A 17256-nucleotide genomic window follows, 5' to 3' on the forward strand; every position below is an offset into this window, starting at 1 on the left:
TGTTCCTGTTTTAGGCTTTGTATTTCCTGTGTCACGTATTCTGACCTGAGTCTGGGTGTGCCTTTCTGGTATTCTTGATGGTGGTGGGTTAATCCTATTATGTCCCAAGGGTTATATCCTGCTTCCCTGGTGCTGGGGCTAATGACTCTTAGAGTTTGGGTGGGGTATGCAGATTTTAGGTGTCTTTGTCTTCCTAAGCTTCTAGCTCCAACTTTCCTGATGGTTTACATCTGCATTTGTACAGAGCTGGCTTCTGCTTGGGGGAGGCTATTAAGAAAAACTGGGCATGCTTTTCTGTCTCTTTAATATCTTTTCAGGAAATATATCTTTCTGCCCTTTTAATATTTCCTTCTCTGGGGGGCTGACTTCCCACAAGTTCATTCTCCTCTTATCCTTAATTCTCCTTGCAGGCCATCCCAGATAAGCCACAGATAACCCTCCTCAAAATTGCTTTCCACTTGTGGCTGGCTAAAAAAAAAAACAATAGGCAGACTCATGTCCTGTGAGTCTTTTCTCAGGAGCAAAGTCACCAGCTGAGTACGACTCCTTTAACTGTATCTGGCTCCAAATGAAGTTGCTCTATCCAAAGACTTCCATCAACGGTCTTCAGAGAAGAGAGGAGAAATGTTGTTTTAGCTCCTGCCCACTAGATGTTGCTGGGCTCAGAGATGATACGCCCCACGGTGGATTGGAAAAAGGGAGATGCGCAAAGAAGAACGTCTGTTTTCTGCGAGGGAAAAGATGTGGTGGGATTTAGACCTGCCTGAAATCTCCGAGATTTCACACTTTCTGCAAATCTGAGTAGAAAGACGGTGGGAAGTCTGAAAAACAACCTTGCCTTTATCTCCCTCTGTTCTCTTTGACAAACAAGGAAAAAAAATTGGGGGGAAATTTTGGAGTGGAACGCTGTTTTTACACCGGATATTGCAGTGTTTTTTTCAATCTTGGCAACTCTAGGATAGGTGGACTTCAATTCCCAGAATTCCTTGGTTGGGGAATTCTGGGAGTTGAAGTCCACACATCTTAGAGTTGCCAAGCTATAACAAAAAGCTCAAAGACCACAACACTTCCCCATCAGCAATCAACACCCAGATAAGCAGAGATTAACACCAAGATTAATACTAGACCAAATCAAATATTACAGAAATAATACCCCAGTCAAGGAACGACTAACTCAGACAACCAATCCAACAGTGGACAATTAATGAGTGGAACAAGTTGCCTCCTGGAATTTTGAATACTCCAACACTGGAAGTCTATGGGGATAGTCCGTCATCCTGGTCATGGTTGTCGCAAAGGTGCTTTTTCAAGAGGCAGCTGGACTTTCTTGTTTTTCTTTGAAGACGTTTCGCTTCTCATCCAAGAAGCTTCTTCAGCTCTGACTGGATGGTGGGCAAGGGAAGGATTTATACTGCTTGCAGACAGCTGGTCATTTGCATTCTTTTAGAGCAGTGGTTCTCAACCTTTTTAATGCCGCGACCCCCAACCGGTCGTAAATCGACTACTCAACTGGTCGTAAGTCAAGGCCTAAACCAGTTGTAAGTTGAGGACTACCCAACCGGTCGTAGGTCGAAGACTTTCCCTGCCTGGGAGCACCACGCATTCGTGGTGCCGCCCCCCTGCGCCGGCTGAGGCGTAGCTGGCAAGCGGCAGAGACGGAGCAGGCCAACCACCAGTTGGGCCACCAGCTGGCCCAGCCCAAGGGAGGTAAGGCACCCGCCGGGCCCCACGCGTGCCAGCAACCCTCCCTGCGCCCGCCAGCCTCCCACCTCCCACCCCTGGCCCTCTTTTACTTACATTTTTAGTAGTTGCTCAGCAGGGAGGGGTGGAAGCTTCCAGACAGCTCACCTTCGCTGCAGACAACTTGCAGCACAGTTTGCAGAATGGGACTTTTGGCGGGCTCAGCAGGGCAGAGACAGCCTGGACAATTCCTATTGGCTTTTGAAAGCCAATAGAATTAGACTCTATTCAAGAGAGTCTATTCTATTGGCTTTCAAAAGCCAATAGAATAAAAGGGAGTAGCACAGCTAAGGAAAAGGGGGGGGGGAAATGGCGGACTGCGTTGTTTGGCGGCCCCCGTGAAATGGTCGTTCGACCCCAAATGGGGTCGCGACCCACAGGTTGAGAACCACTGTTTTAGAGAGTCGTTGAGGCCACTTGGAGGTTTATCTGGGTCCTCAGGGTCACCTGAGTGGGGCAAATGTGTGTGGAGCCTTCTTGGCTGCAGAATGTTTTTTTTAATCTCTCTCCTGTGTCCCTCAGGACAGGGTAGAACTGCTTCTTGGATGAGAAGCAAAACATCTTCAAAGAAAAACAAGAAAGTCCAGCTGCCTCCTGAAAAAGCACCTTTGGTCCAACACTGAAGGGATTGGATAACCATTTGTCTGAAATGGTATAGGGTTTCCTGCCTGAGCAGGGGGTTGGACTAGAAGACCTCCAATGTCTCTTCCAACTCTTGTCTTTCTAGTCTAGTCTAGTCTAGTCTAATCTAGTCTAATCAACAGCCGAATTAAGGAATCACCAAGAACTCTCCCTCCAATGCTGTCAGGGCCAGGCACTAATATATAAACAGAGCAAACTCACTCCCTTCTAGCACTGATGATGTTACCTAGTTGGATAATGAAAGGTCTGCAAGGAAACTGTTATGTTTGGTGCTCAGTGAGGCATCGACGAGGCAGCAGGTAAACTAACAACTCTTTATTTAAGGTTTAAACAAAAGCCTGGATAACTGCTGCTCCACCCCTATTTATACACTCAGCAACTAGGCGGCAGCCAATAGGATTCAAGTATTCGTTCCCGCTTTTAACACAATAATTAGCATGTAGACAGAAAGTCTGGCTCTTAACTGACAGAGTCTTATGATTGTTTTTTCAACATTACCAAGTAATTCACCTCAATACATTACAGAAACAACCAAGCTCAGCGAACACCAAGAACCCCACAGTTGTCCTTCTCCTCCACTCCACAAAACTTGTTATGTCCCGAGCCTTTGCAAACGGCTCGGGCGTTTGCAGGCAGTCCCGGGCAGGTGCAAAGCTGCCCGGGACCAGACAGGCTGTCGCCAGCGCCGTGCGCATGCGCGGGTGCTGGAGCGGGAAAAGTAACCCATTTACCCGGGAGTTGCCTATATAAGAGGCTGCGAGGCGTTTGGGCGAGGCTGAAGCCATCTTCCTGTAAGCTGAACGCTGAATAAAAGAAACTGAGAACTCCAGCTGCTTCTCGTGTCTGTTTTCCCGCCAAGGACGCAACAAAACTCACTCCCTTCTAGCACTGATGATGTTACCTAGTTGGGTAACGAAATGTCTGAAAGAAAACAAGCTCAGACAGCACTAAGGACCCTGCAATTCAACCCTGAGCTACAAATAGTCTCTTCTACTGGTATTGCTGTAGAATTAAACAGAGTGTTGATCTATCTTTTACACTACAGTATTATCATCCCACCCAGTCACCCCTAAGGGATAGACTAACCTCAAAACAGCAAAATCAACAAAGAGAAATGGCAACTTCTTTCAAATGAATTTGGAAAACAGGAGTCTCTTTTGTAAAGAAAAAGGAAAAAAATCCAACAATACTGGATATGCTATCAAATGAGTTTTGGGAACAGTATCAATCCATACTGTAATTCAGTCAGATTGAAACAATCCTCAAATCGGCACTCAGTGAAGCCGTTTTGATCTCAAAATGATAAGCAGGGTCAGGTCAGGTCAGGTTATGTGTTGGACAGATGAGGACTAGCAAATCCCAGGGCTGCTTGGAAGAAGATGTATGTCTAGTTTAATGAAGGACTAGGGATGACATGATAGCAGTCTTCCAGTATCTCAGGGGCTGTCACAAAGAAGAGAGAGTCAAGCTATTCTCCAAAGTGTCTGAAGGCAGGACAAGAAGCAATGGATGGAAACTAATCAAGGAGAAAAGCAACCTAGAACTAGGGAGAATCATCCTGACAGTGAGAACAATTAATCAGTGGAACAACCTGCCTCCAGAAGCGGTGAATGCTCCAACACTGGAGGTTTTTAAGAAGAGACTGGACAGCCATTTATCTGAAATGGTATAGGTTCTCTTCCTTGAGCAGAGGGCTGGACTAGAAGACCTCCAAGGTCCCTTCCAGCTCTATTCTATTCTAAGATCTTGAAGAAGGCAATATTTTTTAATTCATTTATTAGTCACCCAACTCCTACTGGACTCTAAAAGCTGCAACTACTCCCTCTGATAAGGAACGGGGTTCTCTTGTAGAGAGCCGTTGATTGTGGGTTATGCCTGCATTGTTTTTTTTTTTTACAATTTTCTTTTCTTTTTTCCCTGTGGATTTGCCGGGTTGTTACTGATGACATTGTTGCGTTGACTGTTTTTTTAATTTTTCGTTTGAATCACGGCAGTGGAAATTGTACCTATACTGCTCAGTTTTAACCGAGCAGACATGGCAAGAACAACAAGCAGAAGGAAGGCATAATCCAAAAATAACATGTTGGGCGATTTAAAAGATTGTTTTCCAAACCAGCGGCTTATTGAAGCAAGGGCCCCCTGCTGCCTGCTGAATATATTCTTCGCTCTTTTCTTGCAAATTTTGCAGCACCATTTGCGCTTGGATTCAGATCACCATTTTGGTTCAACCTCTCCTGGATCCCATTTCTGTTTATTTATTTATTTTATTATTTTTTTAACCTCTCAATTACTTTCCACGGCCCAGCTTGGATTTTAAGTTGAAAAACAGGGAGAGAAAACATCACCGGGTCTTCCATTCCTTTTCTGTGCCTTTGGGAAAAAAACAAAACAAAACAAAAAAACCAACCCTGAAGGGCGTGTTCCTCTTCGAGTCTATTCTGAATATTCATTTGGCCACAATGAATATTCAGCTAATGAATTTGTCAGTGCGAAGACTTTCAGCGGGGAATTCATTATGGACCAAGGGAGCCCCGCGCTGCAGCTAATTATAACCTGTGTGGAGGCAAGGTTTTGTCACTAGCTTCTGCAGATGCATAGATAAGACGGGAGGAAAACTCCTGATTTTCTATGAGCAGCAGGCATTTGAGAGGCTGGGGCAGAAGATAATAGAATAATAGCATTGGAAGGGACCTTGGAGGCCTTCTAGTCCAGCCCCCTGCTCAAGCAGGAGACTCTATACCAGTGATGGCGAATTTTTTAGAGCAGTGGTTCTCAACCTGTGGGTCAGGACCCCATTTGGGGTCGAACGACCATTTCACGAGGGTCGCCAAACAACGCAGTCTGCCATTTTTCCTCCCCCTTTTCCTTAGCTGTGCTACTCCCTTTTATTCTATTGGCTTTTGAAAGCCAATAGAATAGACTCTCTTGAATAGAGTCTAATTCTATTGGTTTTCAAAAGCCAATAGGAATTCTCCAGGCTGTCTCTGCCCTGCTGAGCCCGCCAAAAGTCCCATTCTGCAAACAGTGCTGCACCAGTTGAGTAATCCTCGACTTACAACCGGTTGAGTAGTCCTCGACTTACGACCGGTTGGGGGTCGCAGCATTAAAAAGGTTGAGAACCACTGTTTTAGAGACTGAGCGCCCCAAAACTGCCCTGCCCCCGCCTCTGCCCCACCCCGCCCCAGCCACTCACTGCCTCCATGGCTGACCGCAGATCGTCCAGGCAGCCCAGCAGAACCATGGTGGCCATATCCTCTGCCCACGGCCCGCAGTATCAACTAGGTGCGATGGGGCGTGAGAGCGGAGTCTTATCTCCACTGCCTGGCTGCCATGTCCTTGGCTGCGCGGCTCCGTGCGGGCCGTGCCCTGGGGTGACTCTTCTCCGGGGAGGCAGCTGGTGAGGAGGGGCCGTTGAGGGAGGTGGGGCTGGGGTGACGGCACGTGTGCCCACAGAGAGCGCTCTGAGTGCCACCTCTGGCCTGCATGCCATAGGTTCGCCACCACTACCCTATACCCATTTCAGACAAGTGACTCTCCAATCTCTTCTTAAAAGGACGAGAAAGAATGGGTGGAAATTGATCAAAGAGAGAAGCAACCTGGAATTAAGGAGAAATCTCCTGACAGTGAGGAGGATAATAATAATAATAATAATGATGATGATGATGATGATGATGATGATAATGATGAGGATGAGGATGAGGATGATGATGATATTGTAAGGGACTTTGGAGGTCATCTAGTCCAACCCCCTGCTTAGGCAGGAAACCTTACACCATTTCAGACAAATGGCCATCCAGTCTCTTCTTAAAAACTTCCAGTGTTGGAGCATTCACCGCTTCTGGAGGCAGGTAGTTCCACTGGTTAATTGTTCTCATTGTCAGGAAATTTCTCCTTAGTTCTAGGTTGCTTCTCTCCTTGATTTGTTTCCATCCGTTCCAATCAACCAGTGGTTCCAATCAATCAGTGGAACAGCTTACCCCCAAAAATCGTGAGCGCTCCATCACTGGAGATTTTAAAGAAGAGACTAGACATTCAGCTGTCTGAGATGGTGTAGGGTCCCTTCCAACTCTATTCTATTCTATTCTATTCTATTCTATTCTATTCTATTCTATTCTATTCTATTCTATTCTATTCTATTCTATTCTATTGTCAGAATCCAATTATACTTCATCCCCAGTTATCAATTATAGAAAACCCCATTTCTGCCCTCTCTGGATTCTGTCATAAAGAAAGAGAAGGGGGTGAACAAAGGGGCTTTATGGCCCTCACTTCCTTCTGTACAACTTCAAAGGGTTTGAATGTGGATAGCACCAAAAGGCCTTATCATAACAAAGGAGGCTATTTACCTTTCATGTAGTTTTCTCTGAAGTCTCCATCCAGCCGGCAGAAAGGAAAAAAGGGGTGGGATTGTGATGCCTGAAACTGTCACTGGAAGACGGGGGTGATTGGGTGGAACTACTGGGGAATCCCTTAAAACCTCGAATGGGAGAGCTTGGACCCCAAGTCCTGTCTAGAACGCCTGCAACCATTTTCTCTTAAGAAAGGATTCCTGTTGGAAGAATTATTCCAAGAGTTCTGTCTTCTTAAGATGCAAAGTGGAGTGGGTCCTTACATCTATTCTATTCTATTCTATTCTATTCTATTCTATTCTATTCTATTCTATTCTATTCTATTCTACTCTACTCTACTCTACTCTACTCTATTCCACTGGTCTATTGTTCTCACCGTCTCTATTCTATTCCACTGGTCTATTGTTCTCACAGTCAGGAAATTCCTCTTTAGTTTTAGGTTCCTTCTCTCCTTGATTAGTTCCATCCATTGCTTCTCTTCCTGTCTTCTGGTGCTTTGATAAATAGGTTGACCCCCTCTTCTTTGTGGAAGCCCCTCAAATATTGGAACACTGCTATCATGTCACCCCCAGAGGGCATTGAAATGTGGCAATCTAAGCTCCTTAAATCAAAAACAACATTTCCTCTGTTTATTTTCAGTGCAGCTTGCTTCCAAGTCAGTGAGCATATAGGATTAATTGGTTGATCAAGTTTTTCAAGTTTTGACAGATTAAAATAAAGTGGGTTTGGCTTTATTAGACTCCACAAAATGTAGTAAAAACGATCGATCGATAGATGGATGGATGGATGGATGGATGGCAGGCAGGTGGCAGGCAGGCAGGCAGGCAGGCAGGCAGGCAGGCAGGCAGACAGCTAGCTACTAGCTAGCTAGATGGAGGTGGGAGAGAGAGAGAGAGTCTTACAATTTCAGCAATTTTAAATCATCGGAGACTAAATTCCCACACTAGATTCAGTCTGATCAGGAAAAAGACACATCTTAAACTTGGTTGGTGTTAACCTGGATTACGCTTCATAGCTGAGCATGTTGGGCAAGCCTAGAGGGTCTGATGAGTTTGCCATTCGAAGGGCTGCAGTGATCCATGAAACGAGTGAAAGAAGTTAACGAGATCAGGGGTGTCCACGGGGTGTGGTGAAAAATGTCCAAACGGCAGCCGTGACAATGCGATTGAAGCTTTGCCTGTTTTTGTTTTCTGTTTAACACACAATGCATAAGTCACACCAGACTGTCACAGCCACCCTCTTATTTATTTATTTATGAGACTTATATACTGCTTTAAGTGCAAGCACTCTCTAAGCGGTGTACACCAGTAAGCAATGTATATATATATATATATATTTACATTGCCCCCAACAATCTGGGTCCTCATTTTACCTACCTCGGAAGGATGGAAGGCTGAGTCAACCTTGAGCCGGTGAGATTTGAACCGCTGACCTGCTGAACACAGTCAGCTAAAGTGGCCTGCAGTACTCCACTCTAACTGCTGCGCCACCTCGGCTCTTCTTGATGTTTTTTTAACCACAACTTGTGGATGCCCTGGAACAGATTAAAATGAGTTTTCTGAACATAGTCAATAGCGTTAAGAGTCCCAGCATAGCTCAGCTGCCTCAGGCTAAGGACTGTTTTGTTCAGCGTTTTGTTTTCCACAGGGGCCTGATCAGATACAGGTTTTCCTTGACTCACAACGACAACTAAGCCCAACATTTCTGTTTCTGAGCGAGACAGATGTTAAGTGAGTTTTGCTCCCCTTTTACAACCTTATTTGCCACAGTCATTAAGTGAATCACTGTAACTGTTAAGCTAGTAGTGTGGCTGTAAAGTGAATTCCCCACTGATTTTGCTTGCCAGAAGGTCGCAAAACAGGATCACGTGACCCTGGGACACGGCAACCGTCGTAAGTATGAGTCAGCTGCTGAGCGTATTTTGATCTGAAACTCCAATTAAAGAGTAAAGTCACCAAGTACGAAACAAAACCCCCAGCTCCAAGTGTGTATTCTTGAAGGCATGCCTCCTAGAGCTGTGCTTGGGAAATTAAAAAAAATAAAAATAAAGATGCAAAGGTCTTTTTTGGAAGGAGGCCCACCTGCCAGCCCACAGAAAAAGACAGGAATAAGCTGGGTGATAAAAGAGCACGTTGTGAAGCTGGAACAGGTGGTGAGAAGCAACTTTCCCGGTTTACCTCCTTGGAAATTGGCATTTAACCAGCTGGCTGGCAGTTCCTGGCTCATCTTGGAAAACTCAAGAGGATTCAGCTTGGTTAATCTCTCCAGCGTAGACCAGCATAAGTTCTTGGAGAGGAGTCCACCCCTCACCCTGGATTGGACTGAATTCATCGACTCCTAACGACTACATAGACCAGTGTTTCTCAACCTTGACAATTTTAAGGCATGTGGACTTCAACTCCCAGAATTCCACAGCCAGCAATGCTGGCTGTGGAATTCTGGGAGTTGAAGTCCACATGCCTTAAAATTGTCAAGGTTGAGAAACACTGACATAGACAATCTCCCACCTGGCTTTTCAGGTGTCTTAGCGATTTACCAATTAGTGCTGGACTCAAATCAATCCACCTTGCTAAGGGTGCTCCTCTGTTCTTCCACCTTTCTCATTTGTTAAGTGTTATAAGGCCTGGAGACTAACAGCTGCAGGACTGGGGTTTGGCCAGTTTAAAGAAAAGAAGAAATAGGGGTGACGTGATAGCAGTGTTCCAGTATCTGAGGGGCTGCCACAAAAGAGGAGGGGGTCAAATGATTCTCCAAAGCACCCGAGGGCAGGACGAGAAACAACGGTTGGAAACTGATCAAGGAGAGAAGCAACCTGGAATTAAGGAGAAACTTCCTAACAGTGAGGACAATCAACCAGTGGAACAGCTGGCCTCCAGAAATCATGGGCTCCCCATCACTGGAGATTTTTAAGAGGAGACTGGACATTCACCTGTCTTAGATGGTATAGGTTGAGCAGGGGGCTGGACTAGAAGACCTCCATGGTCCCTTCCAGATTCTATTCTATTCTATTCTATTCTATTCTATTCTATTCTATTCTATTCTATTCTATTCTATTCTATTCTGTTCTGTTCTGTTCTGTTCTGTTCTATTCTATTCCATTCCACTCCACTCCACTCCTATTCTATTCTATTCTATTCTATTCTATTCTATTCTATTCTATTCTATTCTATTCTATTCCTATTCCACTCCACTCCTATTCTATTCTATTCTATTCTATTCTATTCTATTGTATTCTATTCTATTCTATTCCACTCCACTCCACTCCACTCCACTCCACTCCACTCCACTCCATTCTATTCTATTCCATTCCATTCCATTCCATTCCACTCCATTCCATTCCTATTCTATTCTATTCTATTCCATTCCACTCCACTTCTATTCTATTCTATTCTATTCTATTCTATTCTATTCTATTCTATTCTATTCTATTCTATTCTATTCTATTCTATTCCATTCCACTCCACTCCACTCCATTCCTATTCTATTCTATTCTATTCTATTCTATTCTATTCTATTCTATTCTATTCTATTCTATTCCACTCCACTCCACTCCTATTCTATTCTATTCTATTCTATTCTATTCTATTCTATTCTATTCTATTCTATTCTATTCTATTCTATTCTATTCTATTCCACTCCATTCCTATTCTATTCTATTCCATTCCACTCCACTCCACTCCACTCCTATTCTATTCTATTCTATTCTATTCCACTCCACTCCACTCCACTCCACTCCACTCCACTCCATTCCATTCCATTCTATTCTATTCTATTCCATTCCATTCCATTCCATTCCATTCCACTCCATTCCTATTCTATTCTATTCTATTCTATTCTATTCTATTCTATTCCATTCCATTCCATTCCATTCCATTCCATTCCACTCCACTCCACTCCTATTCTATTCTATTCTATTCTATTTTATTCCACTCCACTCCACTCCACTCCACTCCACTCCACTCCATTCTATTCTATTCTATTCTATTCTATTCTATTCTATTCTATTCTATTCTATTCTATTCCATTCCATTCCACTCCATTCCTATTCTATTCTATTCTATTCTATTCTATTCTATTCTATTCTATTCCATTCCATTCCATTCCATTCCACTCCACTTCTATTCTATTCTATTCTATTCTATTCTATTCTATTCTATTCTATTCTATTCTATTCTATTCTATTCCACTCCACTCCACTCCACTCCACTCCATTCCTATTCTATTCTATTCTATTCTATTCTATTCTATTCTATTCTATTCTATTCCATTCCATTCCACTCCACTCCACTCCACTCCACTCCACTCCACTCCACTCTATTCTATTCTATTCTATTCTATTCTATTCTATTCTATTCTATTCTATTCTATTCTAAATGGAATCATGGTGGGCTCTTTCTTTCTACGGTGCAGTTAAATAGGTTATTATCTATTCCAAGCTGGTGGGCTGTAGCTTTTGTGTTCCTGGGTGGAAATTAATTCAGCCCAGGGCTGAATCCTGGGTTTCACTCAAAGCCACTTCCTGTATTAGAGTTTGATGGTTAGGCGAGCAGAAATAGTGAAACGAAATAAAATTCCTTCTATTGGAAATTTCTTCGATTGGAAAGAAAAGAGCCTCTTACTTCTCCTCTGTTAATTCTGCCGACATAAATCTTCATTCATTAAAGGAAATTGTCTTTCCCCCCCCCTCCTCTCTAACCACCCCCCTTCAAACAATATACAAGCGAGCCCAATTTTGATACTTCTTCACCCCAATTCATCATTGCCCAGAGGTTCTTTAATATAAACCGTGGTGAAAAACAGCTGGTAGCAATCTTAATGGATTTTCTGTGATCATCTCTGCTGAAAAGCCGGTTAATTTCCATCAAGCTTTTACGGCAGACTTGGGGAAAAGGTTTTGAAGTCTATTTTGCGTTGTCTCAAAAGATGCAGACAGGTTCAAGGTTCGAAAGGATTTGGACTGAGTTGGTTGTTGGGGCCTCACCCTTGACTATGCAGTTCACTGGTGAGAGTGTAAACTTTTGCACTTAAGTAAGGAAAAGAAAAACAGATGCACAGATACGTGGTAGTGTGGGAAATCAGTCCCCCACAGAAGGAAATATTAAAAGGACAGGAAAATATATTTCCTCAAAGGATCTTAAAGAGGCAGAAAAGCAGGCCCAGTTTTTCTTAATAGCCTCAAGTCTCCCTTCCCCCAAGCAGAAACCAGCTCTGTAGAAATGCAGATGTAATAATCCTTTCAGGAAAGTTGGAGACCTCCAGCTAGAAGCTTAGGAAGACAAAGACACCTAAAATCTACATACCCCACCCAAACTCTAAGACAGGACATAATAGGATCAACCCACAGTTGCCAAAGGGCACACCCAGACTCAGGTCAGAATACATGATACAGGAAATAGCCTCAAACAGGAACAGGAAACAATTCTAAACAAAAGGCTCCAGACGGTATAAAAACCCACTCCCTACATGTGCTCTATTTCTCTCTTTTCTGCCAGAGCCATCTTTCTGTCTGGCTCTCCTCTTCAATAAACTGCAACCTTCTTTCTAAAGCAGCATCCATGTTTGTTCCCAGCTCAGACTGAACCACGATGAAGACTTTTCTTTCAACAGTTGCAAGCTCGGGAGAAGGACTTGAGAGAAAGGGTTTGGGTGTCCTGGTAGGCCACAGATAAGGCATGAGCCAGCCACGTGCTTTTTCAAAAGGCAACTGGACTTCCTTTGTTTTTCCTTGAAAACGTTTCACTTCTCATCCAAGAAGCTTCATTCAGTTCTGCCTGAATGGTGGAGAATGGAAGGATTGTATTTCTTTGCAGTCATCTGGTCATTAGCATTCTCTCTGAGAGACGTTGAGGCCACTTGGACCCCACGTGAAGAGGGTTGCCTGAATACTGTAAATGGGTGTGAAACCTTCTTGGAATGGGGGTGGGGTGGGTAGGGGGGACTTCAACTCCCAGAATAGAATAGAATAAGAATAAAAAAACAGAACAGAATAGAAATAGAATGGAATGGAATGGAATGGAATAGAATAGAATAGAATAGAATAGAATAGAATAGAATAGAATAGAATAGAATAGAATAGAATAGAATAGAAATAGAGCCGAGGTGGCGCAGCACTTAGAGTGCAGTACTGCAGGCCACTTTAGCTGACTGTATTCAGCAGGTCAGCGGTTCAAATCTCACTGGCTCAAGGTTGACTCAGCCTTCCATCCTTCTGGGGTAGGTAAAATGAGGACCCAGAGTGTTGGGGGCAATGTAAATATATATATACATTGCTTGCTGGTGTACACTGCTTAGAGAGTGCTTGCACTTAAAGCGGTATATAAGTCTCATAAATAAATAAATAGAATAGAATAGAATAGAATAGAATAGAATAGAATAGAATAGAATAGAAGGGTTAGTTAGAATGGACTTTAGAGGTCTTCTAGTCCAACCCCCTGCTCAGGCAGGAAATGCTATACCATTTCAGACAAACCTGGAGGCAGGTTGTTCCACTGATTAATTGTTCTAACTGTCAGGAAATTTCTTCTTAGTTTTTAGGTGGGAGAAGGCCAGGTGCATAAGCAGTTGGCCATTTCATCTGTGCTGAAAAGCTGGTTAATTTCCATCAAACAGCAGCTTACCAGTCCAATTAATTTTTTACACTTACTTGACTGAAATGTCAGATATGCTATCTTGCAAGCGGGCAATGAGACAAGAAGAGATAAGTGCAACAAAAGCACATGGAGGAATTCTAGAGCAGGGCTTTTCAACCTTTTCACCCATTGTACCACTTTTAGGATATGGCAACATCCGAGTACCACCAGTCGCCTAGCAAGGGGTCAAAAACTTGATGACTAAAAAAAAAAAAAAGGAAAAAAGTGATAAAGTACAGGTAGTCCTCGACTTACAACAGTTCGCTTAGTGAATGTTCGAAGTTACAATGGCACTGAAAAAAGTGCCCCCCAAGCCACAACCGAGAAAGACACCTGCCTGCCCACCCGGTGGCACTCTTCCTCCTGTCCGAGGTTTTCATTGTTAGCATTTCTGTTGAGGATTGGTAGTGGGAGTGGGGTGGGGGGGTGTTTGGTTTTTATTCCCCCCCATTTGCTGGGTAGTTGCAGCAGGTTTTGGTCACTTCACATGATCCTGGGACACTGTGACCGTCATAAATATGAATCAGTTGCCAAGCATCTGAATGTAAATCACAAGACCCTGGAGAGGCTGCAACATTCCAGCTGATCGGCGCTTCTTCTGGGCTCAGCAGAAGCACCAGGATCAGTGCTGCTTTCCAGCTGATCAGCGCTTCTTCTGGGCTCAGCGGAAGTGCCAGGATAAGCGCCGAGCTCCAGCTGGAGCCTGGCGCTGATCCTGGTGCTTCCACTGAGCCCTGACAGCCCCGAAGGAAAGCGGCACTGATCCTGGTGCTTCCGCTGAGCCCTGACAGCCTTGCAGCTCCAGCCGTCTCTCGCTTAGGCTTGTGCGGTGCTGCCACCGTTTCAGCTCATTCCCCTCCCCCACTACCACTTTTCTAGGATGGTCGTGTACCACCTGCCAGGAGCCAATGTACCACAGGTGGTACCCGTACCACTGCTTGAAAAGCCCTGGACTAGATGAGACCAAAATGGGACTTTCAGAAGGACAAATTAAGCCTGTGTCTGATCACGACCCTCAATTTACAATGATTTTTTTTTTTCACAGAGAAGAATGGGGGAACTATAAGCGTTGGAGCAGTGGTTCTCAACCTGTGGGTCGGGACCCCATTTGGGGTCGAACGACCATTTCACGGGGGTCGCCAAACAACGCAGTCCGCCATTTTTTTCCCCTTTTCCTTAGCTGTGCTACTCCCTTTTATTCTATTGGCTTTTGAAAGCCAATAGAATAGACTCTCTTGAATAGAGTCTAATTCTATTGGCTTTCAAAAGCCAATAGGAATTGTCCAGGCTGTCTCTGCCCTGCTGAGCCCGCCAAAAGTCCCATTCTGCAAACGGTGCTGCACCAGTTGAGTAGTCCTCGACTTACGACCAGTTGGGTGTCGTGGCATTAAAAAGGTTGAGAACCACTGCATTGGAGGGACTGTCAAAGATTGTCTAATCCTGTTTTGGTCATGTGTTGGGGCCACAGTTTTCAGAATTTCCAGTCTGCACAGCTTGTAGGGTAGTATTTCTCAACCTTGACAAGGTTTAACAAGGGTGGACTTCAGTTCCAATTCCTTCCTCAGCCAGCAAGGCGGCTGTTAAGCAAGTCATGCCAATTTTCTGATTTCCCCCCCACAGTTGTTAAGTGAATCACTGGGGTCGTTAAGTGAATCATATGGTGGTTAAGCAAATAGCACGGTTGTTATGCAAAGCCCCTAAAAACCTGGCTATGTTCCCAAACTTGGGATGCTGAATCTTTTCATGGGACCCATTCGCTAGCTTTACTGCTAAGCGGCTAAGTATCTTGGCTGCTATCTAGGCTTAGTAAGGATGTTTTTTCTTATTTTAAAATAGTGTTTTAGTGTTTCAGTTGTAACATGTCTTTCAACTGCTAAGCCGCTGTAGAAATTGAATCAATCAATCAATAAAATCCAACTTCTCCCATTGACTTTGCTTGTCAGAAGCCAGCTGGAAAAGTCATAAAGGGCAATCACTTGATCCCAGGATCCTGCAACTATCATAAATTTGTGCCCGTTGCCTAAGTGCCTGAATTTTGATCATCATCATCATTGAGTTGCAGGGGACCTTGGAGGTCTTCTAGTCCAACCCCCTGCTCAAGCAGGAGAGCCTATACCAGGGGTGGGCAACTTTGGCTCTTTTATGACTCGTGGACTTCCAACTCCCAGAATTCCTGAGTCAACATGGCTCCCTTTCCCCTCAACATGGCTAGCTCAGGAATTCTGGGAGTTGAAAGTCCACGAGTCGTAAAAGAGCCAAGGTTGTCTACCCCTGTCCTATACCATTTCAGACAAACAGTTGTCCAGTCTCTTATTAAAAACCTGAAGGCAGCACAAGTGACAGAGCACCCACAACTTCGGGAGGCAAACTGTTGCATTGATTAATTGTTCTCACTGTCAAGAAATTTCTCCTTAATTCTCAGTTGCTTCTCTCCTTGTTTAATTTCCATCCGTTGCTTCTTGTCCTGCCCTCAAGTGCTATGGAGAATAACTTGACTCCCTCTTCTTTGTAGCAGCCCCTCAAATATTGGAACACAGCTATCATGTCGCCCCTCGTCCTTCTCTTCATTAAACTGGACATACCCTATTCCAGCAACCGTTCTTTATATGTTTTAGCCTCCAGTCCTCTGATCATCTTTGTTGCTCTTCTCTGCCCTCTTTCTAGAGTCTCAACATCTTTTTTACATCATGGCGACCAAAACTGGCACTGCAACTGTGGGGATGCTTCATATGGCGGAGGGGCACGCTGCAATGGTCATAAGCGCGAGGACCCGTTCATAAGTTACTTTCTTTGATGCCATCACTAAATGAATGGTGGTAAGTAGAGGACTACCTGTGTTGGAGAAATCTTGAGCCATGGGGGGGGGGTGCAGTGGGATGTGTAGGATAGCAACTTCACTCACCTGTATCCCCTGCTCAGGTAAACAGACTAAGCCATGGAGATTACCTGTCCCTTTTTAACCTTTGTCTACCTCCCTCAGGCCATGTTGGATGCTTGAATCAAAACACCCAGGCTCCCTCTGTGCCGGTTCTGAAGAACGATGAGAAAAAAGTTTCTGACAGCTTCTTGTTCCCATGGAAACAGATAATTTACTTTCTTTGAAGTTCAACCCAATGTCTCGGGCAGGGGTCATCTCGGGCTGGCATCAAAGGCCTCGCGCTAGGAAATCCCTGTTTGATAGGAAGAACAATGCTAAATCTCAGCTCAGGCTAACATGCTCTCTCCTCTCTTTCTCCACCGATGTGCAACGGCCTTGCAACCCGCCGTTAAAAAACGACAACAAAATGCAGAAATCAAGCAGGCCACAAAGAATTTAAATTCTAGACTCGTGAAAATGAAGGACTATGGAGACAGTGCAAATGGAGCAGTCTGCAAAAGTGTTTGTGTTTGCCTGTCTGTCTGTCTGAATATTTTTGTTTGTAGAAAGATGGAAATATAGCTATAATTTCAACAAAAAATGTAATCTGCGTACTCTCCAAGCCCGAGTTTCTTAACCTTGGCATCCTTATGATGTGTGGACTTCAACTCCCGGAATTCCTCAACCAGCCATGCTGGCTGGGATTCTGGAAGCCACGTCTTAAAGTTGTCATGGTTGAGAGATACTGCTCTAGACCCAGGGGTCTCCCAAACTTGGCAACTTTAAGACTTGTGGACTTCAACTCCCAGAGTTCCTTAGCCAGCCAGTCCACAAGTTGCCAAGTTCCTCTAGACAAAGGAATATGGAGGTATGCTTGAAGAAGGAAGAAGGAAAGCATTAAAGGAGATTTAAGAGTAAATCAGTCCTGGGAATTTGGAAAAAAAAATATGTCTGTACCTGGGAGGAGATGATTGTCCTTTCAATTATGTAATGCTTGGACAAGGCCATTTCCTACCAGTGGACTGAGATAAAAGCTTAG

At 44.3% G+C, this 17256-nt stretch overlaps 1 long non-coding RNA gene across 2 annotated transcripts in view; it reads left to right on the top strand.

Moving 5' to 3' along the window:
• Positions 1 to 17256, top strand: part of LOC120297088 — a 104639-nt gene that overhangs the window by 43102 nt on the left and 44281 nt on the right. For both annotated transcript variants that reach the window (XR_005553681.1, XR_005553682.1), the window contains exon 2: positions 16025 to 16176. This is a non-coding gene — a long non-coding RNA (uncharacterized LOC120297088). The remainder of the gene's footprint in view (positions 1 to 16024; positions 16177 to 17256) is intronic.

Source organism: Crotalus tigris, unplaced genomic scaffold, assembly GCF_016545835.1.
Source record: "Crotalus tigris isolate CLP2741 ecotype Arizona unplaced genomic scaffold, ASM1654583v1 scf7180000022970.308977840:1548163, whole genome shotgun sequence".
Classification (NCBI taxonomy): Eukaryota; Metazoa; Chordata; class Lepidosauria; order Squamata; family Viperidae; genus Crotalus; species Crotalus tigris.